Source organism: Ambystoma mexicanum, chromosome 10, assembly GCF_040938575.1.
Source record: "Ambystoma mexicanum isolate Mex_15411 chromosome 10, UKY_AmexF1_1, whole genome shotgun sequence".
Lineage (NCBI taxonomy): Eukaryota > Metazoa > Chordata > Amphibia > Caudata > Ambystomatidae > Ambystoma > Ambystoma mexicanum.
This window is the reverse complement of record NC_090932.1, coordinates 248414727-248437362: the sequence shown is the minus strand read 5'-3', so window position 1 is coordinate 248437362 and position 22636 is coordinate 248414727. Positions and strand designations below refer to the sequence as shown.

At 43.6% G+C, this 22636-nt stretch overlaps 1 long non-coding RNA gene across 2 annotated transcripts in view; it reads left to right on the top strand.

Annotated features, from left to right (window-relative positions):
* Positions 1–334: 334 nt before the first annotated feature.
* LOC138493158 (uncharacterized) overlaps positions 335–22636 on the top strand; it is a 129905-nt gene continuing 107603 nt past the window's right edge. Inside the window, exons 1-2 of one of the 2 annotated variants that reach the window (XR_011276284.1) lie at positions 335–458; positions 13061–13183. This is a non-coding gene — a long non-coding RNA (uncharacterized lncRNA). Of the gene's footprint in view, positions 466–13060; positions 13184–22636 lie in introns of both variants that reach the window. The other variant, XR_011276283.1, reaches the window with a different exon arrangement.

The following is a 22636-nucleotide window of genomic DNA, read 5'->3' as shown; positions in this document are numbered from 1 at the left end:
CTGGTCTAGTGGCTGTGCTTCCGTGTGCTATTTGCTTCTTTATACTCATTCCCTAGTGTAAAGAAATCCTGTTTGTCTTTTGAAAGCGCATCCCTGTTTTCTCATTTTTGCACCTATCTCAGAAAAACGACCACCACAAAAATGTCCATAACGTCTTCAAATTTCATGCTAGAAACGAACTTTAAACATCTGCTTGTAGCTAACATCCACAGCTTTCCATAGAACCAATTTATAACTGCAACTCGCTGCTTTCTGTTTATCTGACCGCGGGTGTACCGCGGGTCTCGCAGTGACACAACGTTATTTACACTATTTTCTTCTTCCCGCAGTCTCGTACCACTGGTCCCGCCTCCCGCCTTGCGACCCGCCCATAAGCCCCCAGCCACTTCTATAATAGCACTGGTGCTTGCCGGAAGTGCCTGAAGTCCGGCTGTTGGGCTGTTTGGCTTGCGGCAGGGGTAAGAGGTAGATGGTGTTTTCTGTTTTTTCTTTTCTTTCTATATATAACTGATATATCAGATATCTTGGTGTGTTGTACCTGTTGGAAATCACATTGAAACAGGAAAAAAACATTTTTAAAAAATTGCTATTGCACCTCGTGTGCTGTACTTTGTGCCGTACTTGCTTGAAATTGTTCTGAAACCGGGGTCATGGTCAATGTTGGCTCCTCGGACGACGTATTGATTGCAACTGTATTGAAATTGAGTAAACAGCTTTTGGACTCACACTGTGTTTGATACAGGTTGAATACCGTATTGAAATTGGGTAAATCTAGATGTCATACTAGCTGCAACGGCACTGTAAACAGCTTTTGGACGCACACTGTGTTTGATACAGGTTGAATACCGTATTGAAATTGGGTATATCTAGATGTCATACGAGTTGCAACTGCGCTGCAAGTGGGAAAACTGGTAATACATTAACCTTGTCTGTTGTACTGATTTTTCAACTATTGTGTGTGTTGTACGGGCAGACAAAGTCCCCGTATTACAATGGGGAAAACCAAAACGCAGCTTTTTTGCAAAGATGCGAGGGCAGACTTCTTTATAGCAGTTAGCACAAGAAGAGCTAGTCTTGCTCGTGCTGCAGCTTTACCGCTCCCTGAGGCTAATGATGATGAGGTTGAACTCCTCCAATGTGCAAGAATGTTCCCTACTTGATAAACAGTCAGAGGGCAATAAGGACTCTGCCATAGAGGCTGAAGTAACTCTGGGTGTAGAGGAATGTCTCTTGTTGGATAAACAAAGTGAGGACTTTATTGACCCCTCCCAATTACTGTTTGGGGAGGATGATTCACAATGTAAGACAGTGTTTGATCTGAAGGCCCCCAATTTAGATCTAAATCAGGGGCTGAATTCATCTGGAAACGATAAGGGTACTCCGAGTAAAGTTAAGTATAATGCCTTACTTGATTTTTCAAATAACACATCTTTCGGAAGGGATAAACCTGTAGCTATGAGCTTGGACACTTCAAATTCTGAATTTACTGTAATGATGACAATATTTAACCGTTTGATTCTCTCTGAACTGCGTAAGCAAACTGAAGCTGTAGTTAATTTGGTGACAGAACTAACATTATTACCAGACAAATTGGGTAAAACACTAAAGGAGAATATGGGGGGGCATCTAGAGTCTAGAAATATGGGTCAGGTAATAGTGACCCCAAACGCATCTCATCAATTTCCTAGTGGTGAGATAATAACTGTAGATGCCTCCCAGGACTTGGGTAGAGAGCCGACTGGGGTAGATACCAGAAATTATCAGAATGAAAATGATCAAGATGTTCTTGGGAGAAAAACAATCCCAACACACATAGAGACTGGTATGGCAGAAGCCAAACTGTCAAAAAGACAGGAAAAGAAAATGGCAAAACAAAGGAAAAGAAATAATAACAATAAAAATGGAGGGCTAGCTAAATCCTCCAAAAAATTTCTGAGAGACTCTATCCATGAGGGAGAGGACGATGAGTTCCCTCCCCTGGAAAAAAAACATCAACACATTAAAATCAACAAAGAGGTAGAGCCCCGGAGGGTCAACAGGGGTATTGATCAATCTACACAGAGTGTATATACGGAAGGTGATCTACAACTCTGTGAAGTTATGAAGAACAAAAAGCACAATGAAGATCTTTATGATATCTTCAATGCGGCCCCTTACCCGGACTCACGGGTAGAGTTGGCCGGACCTTCTAAGATCAAGGAGTTTAACCAAATAACAACAAAGATTGCTGACAGGTTGGATAACGCTCAGTAACCACAGGACAAAGGGGCTCGGAGAGAAACCATGTAGGTATCACAATTAATAGCGATTTGCGCAGTACGGATTGGAAATTGGTGTCAGGGGTAAACCCTAAGGCCTATAATTATCCTCCGTCTGGGAACAGTAGAATTTGTGAGTTAGGGAAAACCTTAGACCCAGTGGGGAACCACGCTGATTGTATGGCTAATAACAAATTTATTGAAAGTACCAGACATAAAACATGTCAAATGGATAGGCTGTCCAAGACCGGCCCAGATGAAATCAAGGGGCAAATTATAAGGGGGGATCAGTCCAATGAGGACTGCTTTGAAATCACCACAAATGGCAATAATGGTAATTCAAGGGCAGATGACACTGAGTATAATCAGAATAATAATAAAGGGAAATCTAAGGAAGATATGAATGACAACGCCCTCTATAAATAAATTATTAGGGTGCTTAGAGATAAACATCCTCAGCAAGCTGCTAAAATGTTTGCCGAGCCGAGGCAAGGAAGCTACGAGGAGGGAACATATGAAGATTATTGTGCGGATTTGGGTGTGAATGAAAAGGTGAATGAGACCAATCTAGTAAAATTGAAGGAACAGCTACAGGTCCATCAGACATTTGACCTGAAAGACCCGGTACGATTTGATCTACCGGGATTAGTCCTGCAACTCTATTCGAGGACCCGACTAATGGCCTGCTAAATAGACCATTTGTATTGTCATGATTGGGCAGATTCCTATTTTGGGCCTCATTGAATCAGCAGATATTTATCTTGTAGATTACATACATAGGCAGCGCCTAGACTATGTCCATCTAGTGATACTGTCACCCTTTGCTAGAAACCTCATGATGAAAGAGGCAGAACAATTCCATCATAGAGGTTATGATATTTTTGAATATGTGCATGTGCAACCAAAATGACTACTTCCTGCAGGTAAAAACTATAACTACTTAATGGGATAGGTGGGATGAACGATGAAGCCTCGGGTACGGGGGAAAAATAGGACTGGAGATGGCTAGCCCTGACGTTGCGAGAGTCTATTGACACTCTCAAGAAACTAGGGAAGCCTCTCTAGTGATTAGCAAACGGACTCTTAAACCTGTAAGTTGGAATTCTAGGGGTTCTTTTAATTTGCTACATGATTCGGCACTAATGAAGGAACTTGCCCAACATGAGATATTATATATTCAAGAAACCTGGTCGAAGGTTCCTTTATGCTGGGAGGGCTATACAGTCTGCTCACTTTGTGCTCAAGAGGGCATTAGGGGGCGACCGAAAGGGGGCCTCATAATTGCTGTTAAGAATGACTTGAACCCCACAATCACGGTTGAATGGGCTTTCTCTTTCCATTTCTTAGTGATGGGCCTAACACTGTTGTTTAATGGTAGGGAAACCCCTTTCTTGCTGGTAAATATATATTGGAACCCGGCTGAACACTCAGACCGTCAACTCTGGTTGGAATTGTGTAGTTTGGGATCCCATTTGGAGAATTGGATTGCAGAGAACAAAAAAGGTCATATTGTGATTGCAGGAGATCTGAATGCCGACATTAATGTAGACTCCTTATTTGGGGATACTTTTATTTGCAACTTGGATGAGTATGATCATGCAGGTGTTAACTTGAAGTGTAGGGGAAGAATTTGGACCCACTTCTCTGAGGTGTGGGGCCTGGAAATATTGGCCAATCACTTGCCCACCTGGAAGGCTAGAGGACATAACTACATAATAGACTATATTATTTGTTCTGAGGGTATGTTCAATTGCACTCGCAAATTTGATATCATTGAAACCAATTTGAGTGACCACTGTATGCTGGTCCTGGAATTAGATATCATGGTCCCTAATGAAACAAAAACAAACTACAAATATAGCCTGAATGTCAACTGTCCGGGGAATAGAATCAAATGGTCTGGTAAAAAAACAACTTGTTTCATTACTACTATGATTGAAGACCATGATACCTTTTCAGAATACCAGAGGGTGGAGACATATTCGGCCCTTAAATTTACAGATTATATTGGTAGGTCCTTGGTTAAACTAGGTGATCCGAAAGTTACATCTAAGCCTGGTGCCAAGTGGTACTCCCAAAATTTCGACTTGGAAGTAAGGGACAAAAAACGCCTAATGCGAAAAGAAATTAGACAAGTAAGGAAAGCAGGGTATACCATTATAGAGACACTGGACAAGCTCAGGAAAATTAAGCAATGGTACAAAAATTGGACTATACAACGCCGAATTATTAGAAATCAAAAAGATGGTGAAAGTATGCTGGAAACTTTACAGGGTGTCAACTCAACGAATTTCTGGAATTTGATTAACAACTGGAATAAACCCCAAAAGGTGTCTCTTCTGAATGCCATTAACGAATCACAGTGGCTGGGCCACTTTTCAAATCCGTACCATACCAAAAATGTAGAGACATATGCTATGGGAAAACAGGAACCGAAATGGGTGTTGATTTTTAATAAGTGGGACATAAAAACTTAATAATCAAATCCAAAAATTCTGCTGCACCGGGACCTAACAATTTATCCAATAAAATCTTTAAATGCGATCCGGAAATATTTTCTAAAATACTTACTACGCTGTTCACTAATATATTAGAAATGAAAATTATTCCATTATCCTGGAGGGTGTCAATTTTAATCCCTATTTTTAAAAAGGGATCTCGCCTATGTCCTACGAGTTACAGGCCAATAGCCATTGCGGATCCTGAGTCAAAATTGTTTTCATCATTGGTCCTAAGAGATATAGAAAAATGGATGGCAGAAAAACAAATCTTGGATACGAGGCAATTTGGCTTTAGAAAAAAATATGGGTACAGAATGTGGGGGGGGGGTGATTCTGAATTGTTTGAGAGCAGAAGCTATGAAGAGGGGAGCAGCGTCAGTTTTTGTTGCATCAATGGATTTAAGCTCTGCTTTCGATTTTGGTAGATTGGACCATTTTGTGGCAGAGACTGGGAGCTTTGAACATGCCTGTAATTCTATTGGACATACTTAGGGCTATCTACTCACAGATAGGTGTAAAGGTGAGACTAGATTCTGAGGGGATGCTATCAGACGAGCTTACTATTCATAATGGTCTTCGCCAAGGGTGTAGATTGGCGCCCACAATTTTTAACCTGTACGTGAGTGGAGCAAACCTAGCGCTGTTGAATAAGGGCCTGGTATCACCTAGACTTTTGAATACTCGTCTTGCATGGTTAGCCTATACTGACGATTTTCTCCTCATGGATAGCACAAAGGTGGGCCTACAAAGAATGCTTAAGGCCTTCGAAGGTTTTATTTCCTCTATCGCATTAAGGATTAACTCAGCTAAAACGGTGATTCTCCGTCTAGGTAGGAAAAACAAGAAATTAAATGTATTATCCTGGTCGTCTGGCACGGCTAGAATAAAAGCGCAATCACATCTGAAATATTTGGGTTTTGTAATATCAGGCACCAACCCGAGAACTTTGATCAGTACTCAATTGAAACTTAAGGCAGATATTGCCATTTCCCAGATGAGGGCTTTAGATGCTAAATTTGGACAATTTACAATGTCTTCATTGAGAGAATTTTACACAAGAAAAGTTGTACCCCGTTTAATATATGGAGCAGAATTAGAACCTGAAAAATGTGTGGGTAACTGGTCCTTTATAGAGAGCTATATCTGGAGAGCTGTATTGTTCTGGTTACCCAAATGCATTCCTTTCAATTTAATTAAATATGAACTTGGGCTTAATTCTCTTCATTCTCTGGTGACCTGGAAAGAATGATGCTTTGGAGGAAAAGCAAACTAGCAGAGGATAATTCATTATATTCACATGCGGGAAGGGATATAAAAGAAAACCTTCATCGAGGTTCTGAATGAGGAAGCTTTAAAAGGGCTTAAATACCTCGGCATGTCTGTTGCTTCCCTAAAGAACAAACCATGGAGGGTTAAAGAAAGCGTTTTGGGCTTTGATTGGATGCATACAAAAAATGGGATTCTAAATACAAAATTATATAATCAAGTTTGTGCTCTCAATAAATGGCTCCCGCAAATGGAAAGCTATCTAGCCAAGTATCCGAATAAAAGAACCAGAAATGATTATATGAGTTTTAGGTTTAATGTACTACCCACTAACCAAATTAACTCCATCAGACAGAATGTACAGGGTTCGGGGTTATGGTGTAGATACTGTAACATAGAAGGTACGGTTGAGTCTCTGCAGCATATTTTACTGGTGTGTCCAGCTCTCAGGGATAAAAGATTTCTATACTTTTGGCCAATATGTACATAACACAGCGGAGGTTGATAGAGAATTTATTTGGTACAAAATACTGCACAACAGCAAAGGTAATTTAAATATTAGAGTTGCAACCTTCTTGAGAAACATTTGTGGCCTTTTTTAAGGTTTTGTAATAGAACATCATTTTTCTTTCTGCTTTTAAATTTCTTTGTATTTTGATTTAGACATTGAAAAAAATGTAATCTATTGAAAATCTGAAAAATGATTTGAAAATTGAATGAAAGTGTAATGTTTTGTATGTATTTTGTAAAGGTTTCATAAACCAAAACAAATAAAGTAAAAAAAAAATAACAAAAAAATCAGGTTTCTCTCACAATTAACAAATAAAGTACAGAGTGAAGTAGCACCCTCTCACCAATGGCACAGATTTGCCCCAACACTCTGAGCTGCCTTTGCATGCACATAACTTCATGGTCAAAAGTTTGTTGTACAATCAGTTTTACATGCTTCAGAAGTTGGTATATTTTTGACTGGGAAATAATAATTACAGTGCTTAAAAATTGAAGGAAGTCTGCATGAACCACTACATCGAATAAATACATATCTGGATTACCTCTACAGGGACATGTCTTGCTTAGTTTCTATTTCAATTACAAATGAAACCATTTCATTTTTTCTGTTTTTACAACTGGCTAGAGTGTCCGTTTTTTAATGTTAGAGTTGTAGTCTTAAAGATTGAAAGATGCTTTGATTGGTGTAATGGCAATCACTCAAGTGAGAGCAAGGGCAGCCTTTCTGCTGCTAACCAATTATAGTACTATTTACCACATTGATTCCAAGTTAAGGTTTGTGGATGTTTAAACTAGGCATTCCATATTCATTCGTGCCTCATAAATGGCGGACGTGCAAGTATTTTACACCCTTTTTTTATAATTAGAGTGTTAATTAAATGGTAAGAGTAAATATCAGTTGCCTACCCAAGAGTGTAAAATGTATGTGACAGGCAACCAAAACATGGCTAAACTTGAAAATGAATAGAACACATTAGCAATAAAACAGAGATGTGTAGCAAAGATGTCTGGCTTCAAACAATATATTTAATCTGTAGAAAACCTTCTCTTACGTATTAATATGATGAATGAGCACACCACACATATGCATCTTGATGATAAATGCACACAATGCAGGGACTTTGAAAAATACTTTTGTGTAATGCATCCATGACTCCAGTTAAAGCATCATTTGTTAGTTACAAAGGATACTTCCCAATGGAAACTAGGTTTTCCATCATGTTACTGATAGGGGCATAACCTGGTAGGAAAATAATTATGCATGCATAATGCTCCTATCATTCATCTGCAGACAGAAAAGCAGACATTGAACATTGTGCTGTTTCCTTCTGAAAGTCTAAATGCACACAGGTCAGAGAGGAAATGTCTTGTTTTTAGGATGCTTCTCTATGGCATGCAATTTCATCCAGGCAGATATAAATCAAGGTGTTCTGGATTCTGTCAAGTGACCTGACCAGTGTCCTTCCCTAGGCTCCCAACTATTTAGTAAATAACACAAAAAAAAATAATTGACATATTTTCATTGGCTCTTACCTCCACTGCAAGGTGTAACAAATCCTCCCAAAATGTCTGTCTGTAATCTGATAAAGAGGAGGTTTATCTTAAATGATAAAGTATCATGAGTGATTTTACCATTTTGGTTAAGATTAGTGGGGAATAATTTTCTGACAATGTCTTTGATCAAAATTGGCCAGTGTGGTAAGTTTTCCCAGAAATTTGGAGGATTCAACTCTAGCTCATAGCTGGGGGTAAATCTGCAATCTTTCTGGATGATTTTGCTGGAATTACTGGCGCCGGAATTTCTGGCGTGGTGATTTCAGCAAAATTCCCCATAGAGTAATATGGACTCAAAATTAATGGGGATTACCACTGGCACAAGTGGCGGTAGCAGCAATACAGTTTGGTGGTATCCTATCGGATTTACCGACGGGATGCCACCAAACTTGTAATGAGCCCCAGAGTCAATCAATGAGGCATGCAACCCTCTTGTCAATTACATAAATTATGAGGAGGCGGATCCCTGAAGAGGTATTAGTTGCTCCAGGCCCCCATAAACTCTACACAGAGAAGACATCTTCTAATGCTATTCGACTTGTACTGTACTATCTCATCACCAAAAACATTTTGCAAACAAGTACAATTAAAATCTCCTGTCACCACTATGTTGTATTGATGACCTTCATCCAACCGATTGGTAGCAATGCTTCCTAACTCATTTAGTAGGGCATTAACATTAGTTCTCACATGGTTCCAATATATTTTAACTATCAATGCTTTCGATTTTAGCACCTTATATGCAGATGACAACTTCATAGCGAAAAAAGAGCATTAAACAACGTGCCTATAATGAATCCTGCCAAGCCTAAATTCATGTCCACTTTTGTGACCAGGTCTCCACTAGGACGACCCATTTTACCCTTCCATGCTTGCTTCAAGTACCCTTAATAGCGTTCAATAAACAGTGGACACATCAACATTGTCTCTTGTAACAGAATAATATCGTAATCTGAAAAGTGAAATCAGAAACATTTAAGGTTTAAAATATTAATTGAACCACAAAAAGACTCAGACAGGACACTTAAAGGCTTTCAACTAAAGGAAATGTTTTGTGGAACCCTTCTTATCCTTATTGATAATTGCTGAGTTATCGTGTTCTTTTTCCTGCATAGCCAGGTGAATTGCTCCTGACACGGATCTGGATTTGTTTATTCCAAAATCTTGTTTAATAGCCAAGGCAACGAGGGAATTCAGAGTATGTACACCTGCTTTGTACCAATTCAGATGAAAGTGTCTGGTGGGACACAACACACTGGGCATTATATAGGTCTAAGACTATCTATTTGTTCCCATGCAATATGGAGGATGAAATGTGAATAAAAATAGACCATATTATCTCCAGCCTCCTAAAGAAATTCAACCCATTCAATGTTGGCAGAGTAGATCAGACACAGTGATGGGATATGGGAAAAACATGGAGCTGTGAGCGATTAAGAGAGGCATAAAGTCCTTGGGCTGGCCCGTTCAGGTCCGGCCCCGTTCAATCCGGGCCGCCCTATTCCGAGGTCTGCAGCGGGACCCGCTAAGAACGACTGGTCTGACCAGACGTCTGCAGCGGGACCCGCTAGCAGTAGAGGGTGCTAACAAAGGCAAACGGGCCCGTTGTTAGCACCCTCCCCATTTCCATTCAGCCCTACGGGGGCTGAAATGGGAATGGGGAAGTACCGGGTCTGGGTCCTGCGGAATTGATTTACCAGGCCCTCCAAGGTCAGAATGGCCCGGGAGTCCCCTTTCGCGGACCCAGACCTGGAACCTGGAATGGAGGCAGCCATGCCCCTATTAAGGGCATGGCTGCCTCCATACTCGTAATGAGGCCCCTTGTCTTTAAGAATACACTCAAACCCAATCTGTAAATTCAATCTCACTTTATGATGACTGCTTCTGTATCAGGACAGTTTGTTGATGCCAGGTACTTTGAGGTAGCTTCACTGTGGTCTATGATGGTTGACAAACCTGAAGCTACTTCTAGTTCTAAGTAAGACTTCCCCATTCGAGGTTGTGAAAGTAACCTCATGTTCTTCCTCAAGATCAATCTGATTCAGAGGCGATTCCAAAATCACCCAGACAAGACTCAGGGGAGCTAAGAGCTTTGTAACCATTTTTTGAAAAATGGTCTTTTTTTTACACCACTTTTGGTTTGTGGGACACCTTCTTTCTAGATTTCTCTAGCCCACTTATCTTGATGACTTAAGTATTTAAGTAAACAACCTCCTCCGGAAGAGCTGGGACTCATAGAAATGTTCTGGAAGAACAATTTGTATTTGGGTTAACCTTTATTTGCTTCTTTGTTTTTTTCCCCCATTGTTTATGATTTCTTTGTCTCTGACATTGACTTGTGAAGTTCAATATATTATTATTGAGGGATGATTGTTCTCTCCCTCTACATTGTTGTGACAAGAACCTTCCAATGATTTTAAAATATTTGGATTAATACTGAGCCTCTTCTGAGTTTCCAAGGACGTTTATGTCACTCCTCTTTAAAGGGTGATGGGAAACAACCCCTGGAAGCATCAAGTACTTCTAAGTTGTTATTGTCGAAAGACATACAACAAGTACTACCTTTCCTAGAGTCGTGCTGATATTTAATGTTCAATTTCGTCAAAATTGAAGATAGTAAGGAATAATTCAATTGGACCGCCTCCTTAATGTTATCATACAATCTTACTATAGATTGTAGTACTAGGTGTAATGCTGTGATGGAAGAGACACCCAAGGTATCCAAGGGTTAGATATTTGGCGATCCAAGGTTCCAGTTCCCGTTTATTGGGCTTTTGTACTCGTCTTGGATAATAAAAGGGCCTTCATTTGTATTTGTTGGTGCTACCTCACAAGATGAATTCTTACATAATTCCTTCTAAGCATCATTGTGTAATGGCAGAATTTCATCTTCACAGAGTTTGTTGCACCTTCATGGGAACGACTCATCCAAGAGAATCGATTGAGTGTCTGCATTTTTCCATCTTGTTTGTTTCCCGTTTTAATATTGTGGATATTGCAAATGTCCAATCCGCAGGAGCGGGATGCTGCGAGTCAGTAAGAGGCAGCGCAGGACAAAGTTCTCCATGAATTGTATTTTGAACTGGACATGGGGCATGTATGCACAGACTGTCTAGGAAGATGCTGCTGTTATAGGCAGCACATCCACAGATCATCATGATTTACACTGATGTCCCTCCCCCTTTCAGGTGAGTCTGGATACCTGCAGCTTCCGTGGCTAATGACTCCTCTGAGGATTCCCCAGACGCCACAGGATGTGGCATACAACCGGTCACATGTCTGGACTAGGGTGTATGTTGAGTACAACTTTGGGCTGTGGAAGGCTTGCTTTAGATGTTTACACTGGTCAGCGGGTGTGCTCATGTATAGGCCCAACAAGGTGGGACAGATTGTGCTTGCATGTGCAATGTTGCACAACATCTGTATTCAGCAGAACATTCCCCTGCCCCCGGATATGTACATGTCAACCCTTGAGGAGAATAACGCTGTTTCTGCGGGTGCCATGCATGTACACACTGAGAGGGTAGAGGCCAGGAAGGGGTGCCTGGCTCACCAGGAACTGATTGAAAACTTTTTTTGAAAATGCTGCCATCACGTTGCACTACCCTTGCACCTTTGTAATTAATTTTCTCTCACATTAAACACTTGTACACAATAAGGAATGTCCTGTCATTGCTTCAATGAAAAATATTTTTATGTAGCAACGTGGTACGTGGAACAACCTTCACCAGAACAACATCCCCCTCCCCAAAAACTCACCCTCAAAACACCATCCCCAAACACCCATGCTCAAAACACCCTCTCCAAGCACCTATGCTCAAAACACCCTCTCCAAGCACCCACCATCAAAACACCCTGGCAGTGTCCAATTGTCACTTTCTGTGGCTCATGGGCATGGGGGTCTTCAACAGGTCTTTGCCAGTGATGAGGTGCTGTGAGCAGTGTCTTGGAGTACCAGGTAGAGAGCCCCCTGTGGGTGTCAAAGAGGTGGAGGCCTCTGACACCTGGGCCCACATGAACTGCAGGTTAAGCTGCATGTATTGGTCATAGAGGCAGAGGTAGCCTCTGTGTGCTCCTGCGCCCTCTGTCCCATTGAAGTCATGGGGCCAGTGGCATGGCTGAGTGACTGGGACACACTGCGGCTGCAACACTGCATGCACTCAGGCATGGCCCGCATCTCCTGTAGCTACTGGCCCACCAGATCCTTGATGGAAGCCTGCTGTTCCTCAATTGCACACAGGTGTGCTCTCATGGCAGACACATTGGGCACCGGCATAGGTGGTGAGCTGTGTGGAGGGCCACGGCTGAAGCATGGTGATGCACCTCCCATCCCATGCTCCAACTCATTCCGCTCATCCTCATCTGTGGTGTCCACATTGGCCCTACCATGATGGTTCTGTGGCTGCACTGCTCGTGAGGGCAAGGAGGGCGTGCTCGAACCCCAGCATCTTCCAGAGACAAGACGGATGGCAGCAATTATTTTTTTTAAATTATTTTTAATGGTTTGTTACAAACCTTTAAAAAAATTATGTACAAAAGTTATGAAAAATCACAGAGTTCACAAAATAAATCATTCTTGAGGAGGAGAGATCCACAAATGGAGCTTCAAGAAAAGGAAAGGAAAATGGGAATCAAGCAGCATGTATAGAAAGCATAAGGAAGGACCACAACACGATGCATGGAAACTTTGCAGTTTAGATAACGTTGCCTTTCCAAAGTTTAAGCAGAATTCTTGACGACTTCAATATCGTTTTCATATTTTTCCAGCTTTAGAACCATTTTTTCTAAAAGGAAAGTCAATTCAATTGTTAAACTGCGCTCGACGTCTTGATGCATCACAGCCCACCAGTCCTCAACGGACATTGTTGATCTTGCCACAATGAACTTTCCCCAGTGAGTAGTACGTTCCTGTCGCAGTTGCGTGCAGTGTAGTGTGAGGTGTTTTAATGTTTCATTTTCTTCTCCACATAGGCGACAGATCACCGTTGGAGCTCCATCCTTTTGCCGAATCGCTAACGTCTCTCTTGTTGGAAATTGATTCAAGCGATATTTCATATAAAGGAGTCTACGAGCAGGGTCTGGGAATTTGAGCAGGTAAGCTTGTGGATCGTTTATTTTTCTTGCTTCACTTGGACATGTTCTCATGATTCTGTGAGTCCCTCGTGTGTCACATGTGTCAATCCAATCCTGATGCCATAATAACGATTTTACTTTGGTGGGATTCACATGGAGTAACTCTCTATTTGTGCTTAAGTCACTTAAGATGTTTTCACAACGTCTTGTCCATTGAAACACAACGCTATCTGTGGTGCCTGTGTGTGCATTAGTTAAGATGTGATATTGTGGAGCGGTTGGTTCAATGGTTATCTTTCTCTACCCATTTAGCGTAGTCCACGTTATTATTGCATTGATGGACAAGAGAATTAGCTCATACCTTATGAATGCAGTTGGTACACCCATTGGAAGACGCAAAACTTTGGACCAGAAATGATGTTCTAATGATGACCATAAGGTGTCTGGACATCCCAGGGCACAGTTTGCTCCGTGTGTTATCGCCGGAATGAATTTCATTTTATAGAAATCCATAACAGGTTTTAGCGAGTGTTTGCCAAATTTCCTGTTAAGTATGCAGGCTTGGGCTGTTAGTTGTTTGCATTTATCTTTTGCTTTCGCGACCCAAGGAAAGTCGTTTATGCTCGAGCTAATACACATGCCAAGGTACAGTGTCTGGTCGACGCCTTTTATTGACTCTTTCCCAATTCTCCATTCAAACGTTTTCATTCCGACGCTCTTTTTATTTTTTTGAAGATTTTGCAGGGTCAAGATTTCTGATTTTTTGGAATACACGGTCAGACCGTTTTGAGCAACATATTGCTCGAGTATGAACAGTTTCCGTTTTAGTCCTATGGGTGTTTGTAAGAATCAAGAGTCGGACCAAGTGGTTAGTTGCTGAAATAGTGCTTTATTCTTGAAACCTAACCAAATGAAATTATAGTCAATTGTTTTTCTGTTGCTGAGAGTTACTTCACTTCTCTGGCCGCTTCCCAGTCACATAACCTTCCTTCCTAAGCCTCTTGGGTGTCCGGATAGGCCCACCAGTCGTTCCTTCGCTCTTCGCCCTCTCCGTATGACTAGAAAAGGAAACAACAACACGTTGATCAGCTCCCGGTCTTTTATATGTTGTGAGTGACTGGTTTCCCCACCAATAGGGTCCTTCCCCGTCTATCTGGCTTTCTATTGGTTGTTCCTGCCACATCCCGCCTCCTTTAAAGGCTGCCGTCTGGGGTTGTTTTTCCTGATTCTCCCGACTACCAGGGGAGTCCCGTCCACCTTCCCATGTGTGCACCGAGGCCCCTCCTTCCCCCTGCATGGGTGTCCCCGCTCGCCCGCTCCCGCCGAGCGAACTGCCCCCGCAGAGCGGCCCGCTCCGTCTGGCAAGCCGTCTTTCTCTTCTTGCCTGCTCCGGCGGCGAGAGGAACACGCCGGGGTGCGCGCGTCTCCGCACCGCGGCCGGCCGCGGCTCCCGCGTCCTCGGTGTCTCCAGTCCCAAGCCCCGGACAGCACCCGCGACGGCCGCCACAGCGAACCAAGGTAAGGGCTGGGCAGCTTCGTGGTCCACTGCCAGTACTCCACGTTCTCCCATTTCCCCTCGCCTGACAGGACCCACCTCAAATCTCCCCATCACAAACCCTGGCCGATCGGGCAAGGGAGCATTCCTGGACAGATAGTCGGCCACCAGTTGGAATCCAGCAGGTTTGTGAATGGTAAGGAAATCGAATGGCTGCAGTGACAGGAACCAGCGAAGAACACGCTGGTTGGTATCCTTATGTTTGGCGAGCCATTGTAGGGGTGCGTGGTCAGTATATAACGTAAAGGAGCGGCCCAAGAGATAATACTTGAGAGATTCCACTGCCCATTTGATGGCCAAACACTCTTTTTCCACAGTTGAATAGGCCTCCTCGTGAGGAACGAGTTTCCTGCTCACGAAACAGACCGGTTGAAGTTCACCATCATGTTCCTGTGAAAGAACCGCACCAAGACCATGGTTCGAAGCGTCTGTCTGCAGAAAAAAATGGTCATGGAAGTCGGGGCACCGGAGTACCGGATTCGAGGTAATCCTTTGTTTCAGGACCTCGATGGCTTCCAAAGCCGCGACATTCTTGGACAGATCAGGAGATCCTTTATTTCTCAAAGCGTCGGTTAACGGGGCAGCCACCATGGAGAAATCAGGGATAAACCTTCGGTAATAACCGATGAAGCCTAAGAAGGCTCGGATTTGTTTTTTTGTAGTGGGTGTCGGAATCTCATGAATGGCTTTGGTTTTTGATGTTTGAGGTCGTAACATGCCTCTACCAACCAGGTGTCCAAGATACTTAGTTTCGTGCGCACCCATCACCGTCTTCTTCGGATTGATGTGTAAGCCTGCCCTAGCTAACTCAGCCACCACCTGTTCCAAGTGGTATAGATGGTCCTCCCAGGTCGTGCTGTACACGACAATGTCATCTAAGTAAGCTGCAGCATACTTCTCATGGGGGCGTAGTACGACATCCATCAATCTTTGGAAGGTGGCCGGAGCCCCGTGTAGGCCAAAAGGTAGAACTTTAAATTGATATAGACCTTGGGGGGTTGCAAAGGCGGTTTTCTCCTGGTCTGTGATTTTGAAGGGGATTTTCCAATATCCTTTGGTTAGGTCCAGCGTACTCAGGAAGTTTGCGGATCCTAGGCTCTCTAACAATTCGTCCATTCTTGGCATTGGATAGGCTTCGTATCTGGAAATGGTATTCAACTGTCGATAATCCATACAAAACCTAATTGTACCGTCCGGCTTTGGTACCAGTACTATCGGGGAGGACCATGAGCTGGTGGACGATTCGATTATATCCATGCGGAGCATGTCTTCCACCTCGTTTTTCATGATTAGCCTTCTTGCTTCTGGAATCCGATAGGGTCTTAGCCGGACAGTCTGTCCAGGATCGCTTCTGATCTCATGTTCGATTAGATTGGTTCTTCCGGGTAAGGTCGAGAAGGCCGCTGCATAGGGTGACAGGCTGGCTAAAAGTTCTGATTTCATGGAAGGTGTTAGTATTTTTCCCCATTGAACGTCTTCCAGCTTGCCCTGTTGGCGGTTCACATTTTGTTCTGAAACATCGTCACCGATCTCCATCATTGCCGCTAATATGGGTGCGGTCCATGCCTTTAGTAGATTCACATGATATACCTGGTCTGGTTTGGTCCGGTCGGGTTGGTGGATTCGATATGTCACCGGACTAAGGACCTCCTTAACTTCATAAGGACCTCTCCATCTGGCCAGGAGTTTGTTCGTACTGGTAGGTAGGAGGATCAATACTTGGTCCCCTACCTTGAATGTTCTCATCCGACTTCCCTTGTTGTATGTTTCCTCCTGAGTTAATTGGGCTTGTCCTAGATTCGTCTCGGCCATTGAACGGAGTATTGTCAGATGTTCTTTTAGCTCTTCGGTGTACTCTGTTAAAGACATTTCCTCTGAAGTCTCCCATTCCTCTTTTACGAGATCCAATATGGTTCGGGGTTGTCTTCCGAAAAGGAGCTCAAAGGGAGAGAAGCCTGTAGATGATTGCGGTGTATCTCGTAATACCATTAAGATCAAGGGTAATACTCGTTCCCAGTTTTTCCCATCGGGTCCTGTTACTCTTCGTATCATCTTCTTGATTGTTTTGTTATACCTTTCGACTAACCCGTCTGTCTGGGGATGATACACTGAGGTACGTAGCTGATGAATCTGTAGTCTCTCGCATACTTGTCGAAGTAGGGTGGACATGAAATTGGTCCCTTGGTCGGTAATGACTTTCGAGGGTAGCCCCATCCTCGCGAAGAAGGGTATGAGTTGGTCACATAACTGTCGGGCTGAGGTTCCCTTCAAGGGGAACGCCTCAGGATATCGCGTAGCATAGTCAACGATGACTAGTAGATACCTGTACGCTCGGGATGCAGGTTCTATTGGTCCCACGATGTCCATGCCTATTCGCTGGAAGGGTACGTTAATGAGGGGCATTTTCTGTAATGGGGCCTTTGCTGGTAAAACCCCACTGGTTAACTGGCAAGTGGGGCACGCCTTGCAGAACCGAGCTACTTCCCCATATATGCCTGGCCAATAGAACCGTCTCAAGATGTTTTGCTGGGTTTTTAGGGAGGCCATGTGCCCCCCACAGGGGTGGTTATGTGCCCGCGTTGGTCGACCATCCACCCTTATATCCACAACATAGGGTCCAGGGCTGCGTTCTTCTGGATGGGGTTTCATATAGCCAATTTCCATGGGCTCTGTCGTCTTCCTTCTGGGGCAAAACCGGGCAATGTGGCCCCATTCACTGCACTCAAAGCATTGGGGCTGTCGAAACCCCTGGGCCATAGGAGACTGCTTCTCCTCATATCCCAGTTTCCTTTCTTCATGTTTTTTTGTGGCGTCCTCTGGTTGCCTCCATCGGGTGGGGGTCCCTCTTGGTCCCTTTTGTACTGGGTGTTCTAGGCTGGATAAGGTCATCCTTCCTATGGCACCGGTTAAGGGGAAACGGCTATACCCGGCCTTTTGATAAGCCGACGCGATGTCCATGGCCTCTGCCAATGTAGGCCTGTGGTGTTGCCGAACCCATTTTTGCATTGGGCCTGGCAAGGCTTCTATGAACTGTTCCAGTATTATTTTGTCCAGGAGCGGTTGGTTAGCTTGGGTAGGTGCCTGCATCCACTTCTCCGTCAGATCTTTGATGCGGTAATATAACTGCCGGGGGCTTTCCCCATTCCTTAGCTTTGTGTCCCTTAACTGGATACGGTAGGCCTCCTCATCCAGGCCTAAACGGTCCAGTACGGCTGCCTTGATTTCACCATATGGAGTGTTACCATTGGGGTTCACCGCCTGATATGCTCCCTGCATCACTCCGGATAACAGGGGAGCCACATATTGTCCCCAACGCTCAGGTGGCCATTGCGCATTTCTCGCTATTCTTTCAAAACTGGTGAAGAAAAAGGCCGGATCTTCCCCTTCCTTATACTTCTGAAGCAGGGTGGACGGCACCATGGACTGGTTCCTGGAGCTGGCTACTGCGTCCGTAAGCCTAGTAATGTTCTCGTGTTGTTTGTCTTGCGCCGTAGTTTGCAAGGCGCCCTGCAACTGGATGGCTTGCTGGAATGCCTGGCGGTCAGCCGCCGCTTGCTGTGTTTGTAGCTGTAGTAATTGCTGCAACTGTTGTTGGCCGTCCGTCAGCGCCTTAATTAGGGTCTCCATTGCGTTGTCGCTATATCCCACCTTCGTCGCCAATGTAAGAATCAAGAGTCGGACCAAGTGGTTAGTTGCTGAAATAGTGCTTTATTCTTGAAACCTAACCAAATGAAATTATAGTCAATTGTTTTTCTGTTGCTGAGAGTTACTTCACTTCTCTGGCCGCTTCCCAGGCACATAACCTTCCTTCCTAAGCCTCTTGGGTGTCCGGATAGGCCCACCAGTCGTTCCTTCGCTCTTCGCCCTCTCCGTATGACTAGAAAAGGAAACAACAACACGTTGATCAGCTCCCGGTCTTTTATATGTTGTGAGTGACTGGTTTCCCCACCAATAGGGTCCTTCCCCGTCTATCTGGCTTTCTATTGGTTGTTCCTGCCACATCCCGCCTCCTTTAAAGGCTGCCGTCTGGGGTTGTTTTTCCTGATTCTCCCGCCTACCAGGGGAGTCCCGTCCACCTTCCCATGTGTGCACCGAGGCCCCTCCTTCCCCCTGCATGGGTGTCCCCGCTCGCCCGCTCCCGCCGAGCGAACTGCCCCCGCAGAGCGGCCCGCTCCGTCTGGCAAGCCGTCTTTCTCTTCTTGCCTGCTCCGGCGGCGAGAGGAACACGCCAGGGTGCGCGCGTCTCCGAACCGCGGCCGGCCGCGGCTCCCGCGTCCTCGGCGTCTCCAGTCCCGAGCCCCGGACAGCACCCGCGACGGCCGCCACGGCGAACCAAGGTAAGGGCTGGGCAGCTTCGTGGTCCACTGCCAGTACTCCACGTTCTCCCATTTCCCCTCGCCTGACGGGACCCACCTCACAGTGTTAAATCTAATAGGACTAGATCATCCGCATACAAGAGCCAGTTTACTTCATTTCCGTTAATTTTTGGGGCGAAGGCACTTATATTCATGTATGCATCCCCCAGGTCTGAGATGGACAAATTAAATATTATAGATGCAAGTGGGCAGCCCTGTTTGACTCCTCTACAGGTTTTTATTGGGTCAGAGAGAAGACCCTGTTAATTCAGCCTCACCCTTATTACTGTATCAGTGTGTAGTGCTTTGATAGCCAGAGGTAGACTGAGAGGACAATTCCAGTTCGCCATTTTTTTCCATAATAATTCCCTGTCGATGCTATCAAACGCTAGGGATAAATCCACAAATGCGAGATAGATTTTCTTGTTTGTTCTTATAGCATTCATTTTCAATATATTCAATATTAGCAGATCAAGGCCACAACCAACGCCATGGACAAAACCAGTTTGTCGGACGTCCAGGTGTTTTGTTGATTCAATCCATTCCATTAGTTGTTTTTGTAACTGGATAGCGAATATTTTGCCGAGGACATCTAATAATGCTATGGGCCTATAGTTCTTAGGATCTGCTCTATTTCCCTTCTTGAAAATGGGAATTACAATTGCCGATTTCCAGCTAGATGGTATGCTGGCTTCCTCCGCAATCCTTGTGAACAATAGCATAAGGAATTCAGACCAATCTTCTGGATTTTGTTTTATTAAAAAGTTGGTTAATCCATCGGGACCGGGGGCTCTTGAGGATGATGCTCGTTGGATACTCTGAGCTATGCTCTCCTTGTCGAACTTTAGATCCCATTCAGTGAGCTGCGGTAGATTGGGTTCAATAGTTGTACTTCTTTTTCTATAGACCGAATCAAAATGTGTGAGCCATTCAGCTTGATGCACCATATTTGTTTGGATTGCACTTTGTTGACAGTTCATGTTGTTTATTAGTTTCCAAAAGTCAGCTGAGTTCTTGTTGCTTAGCAACGCTAGCATGGCTTCGCTGTCCTGTTGATATTGAGTGGATTTGTGCGAAATTAGCCAATTTCTATATTGTTGCTTTCATACTTTTTTTGCGTGCTGTCGCTGTTCGGCTTCAAGTTGTACATGTTGTCTTAGTTCTTTACGTAGTTGCCTCTTTCTTATTGCGATTTCGTGATTATAACAGTGTTTAGGCATGAAGTCCGGTCTTTTTGATCAATTTTGAACAGTCATAAACTGTTTTAGAACGGCGGTGTATTCAAGGCTGGAATCTGTTGAGTTAATTATGAGGTTATGATATGATTCAGTGACCAACTTTACCTCACATGGCCTTATTTTCAGGCGAGTTCTATTAGGCTCAACTTCAACTTGATTCCTCCAACTGTTTGCTTTCACTATAGTCGGCGAGAGCAAAGTAAGTATTAGCTTACTATGGTCACTGTTTAAGTCTTCTGATATTGTCAATGCCACCGCTGGTTGACTTAAGTTTTCTGAGATGAAAAAATAGTCTATGATAGATGTTGAGTTTTTGTTTTTCCAGGTCATTTGTGCAGGAATATCTCCGCACATGTTACCATTAGCCATTGTTATGTTTCTTTCTTGCATAGCCAGGCACCATTTCGCTGCCAATTTTTGTGTTGTAGTCGATGTAGCAGAATCTTTCACATCCCTTATGCACGACAAATTCAAATCACCACAGCAAATTATGTTAGGGACCTGTTGCTCACTGTTGATGGCATCAATTAGGTCCAATACTGTGTTCATGAATTTATATGTGCCAGCTTCTTTATGGTGCCAGTATAGATTGAGTATGTTAAGCTGGATTTTGTTTCCGTAGCCCATAGATGTTGCTTCAACAATTGTATGTTGAATGTATGGTGTGTGATTAGTGGCGCTTTTTACTTTCCATCCCGAATTCTTTTCCACCATCGTTATTAGGCCAGCAGATGGACGACCCTTTTTTCTCGCTATGGCTGGATTCATGACTATATCATAGTCATCAGACATTGGGCATAGAGTCAACCATGTTTCCTGAAGGCATATCACAGTTTGATTCAGTGGACATTTTTAGATTCATTAAACAAATGGGTAAATCCTCCAGTGTTCCATGATAGGACATTCATTTGTGGGCTAGAACGCCCCTGATGGCATTAGCTAGTTTGCCCTCCCAGGACACCCGCAAGCCAATTCCAGTTGTTCGGAATGTTGTTGCCGTCCAAGTTTTGTAAATTGAGGTTTTCCTCACTTTCAGCTGTAGAGGTGCCCAAAATCGTGATTTTAATCATTTCCTCCATGTTGACTTTTTCTTGGGGAGGGCTATGTTGTTCAATGCTATTTTCCAATTTTTTGCTAGCTGTCACGTTGGATTCACTATTAGAGTGATTTGAGCTGAGAGCACTTCCAAAGATGACCTTGTGTGTTAGAGGTGAATTGTTATCCCTTATTTCCTCCAACTTTGTAGGATAAAAGTACAGCGTCTTTATTTGCAGTTTCCTCATGGATATCGAAACCCAAGGACAACAAGAAAGGGACTGCATTTAAGAGTAAATCGCAGACTAGCCTGGAGTTTATATGTAGTCGGACTTTATCATTCTGGTGATCATTGAGGAAATCCACTGTTTGAATGTCATTGGGCTCTATTGACCGTAGTCCTGGGACATGATGTAGAAGTCTAAGGACATTATTTCGATTCAGAGTTAGGCCATCTTTTGTGTCCAAAATTATTTCCAAGATTAACTTATATTTCGCAGGTTTTCCCAATTTGTCTTTATTTGCGAAGAAGTTCTGTGCCGGTCTTCCTCGGTTTTTGCTTTCTTGGTTTGTTGTTGCAAGTATTTTGGCATCACTCGAGGTAAGATGACTCAGACTGGCTGTATCAGCCTTGTTGATTTTTGTTTTCGTTAATGATTCTGTCTGCATTTTATTGTGCTGATTCCAGCCATCTAAACTGTTTTCATTTGCAACTTTTAAGGCTTCGTTTCGGACACCCAAGCGTCTTCTTTTTTCAGCCATAGTTTCGAATTTGTTGTATTTTTCAACGGGTGCCAGAGGAATATCTTCAGGAGGCGGGCGCATTAGTATGCAGACTCGTCCGCCAGATGCGGGGGCTGCTTCGATCGGGGCGATTTGCCTATCTGATTTTGCCGATGCATCAGTGCATGCATAAGTGCAGGCTCTTCATCGTCCATTTCAGCACTTGTCCCATCTTCATGGACTGATAAGTTCAAGAGCTCTTGCTCATCAATTTCGGCACTTTCATCAAGCACAATTGCGGGTTCAGGTGCAGCAGTGTCATTTTGCTTGACTAATGTGTTGGTCTTTTTAGGTAATTCATTTGCTTTCTCTGTGTTGACAAATACATTGACTGATTTTAAGTTCCTTAGAAATTTCCTTGAGCCCGTGTTGTTACATTTTCGTTTGCATTTTTGGTTCTTTGGTTTTTTTTCTTGCTATTTGTTTGCATCAGTGGTTTGTAATTTCTGGAATATTTCGTATGTTTTGTCTCTTTTATCAGGGCAAAAGCTTTCTTTTTGTTCTGGGT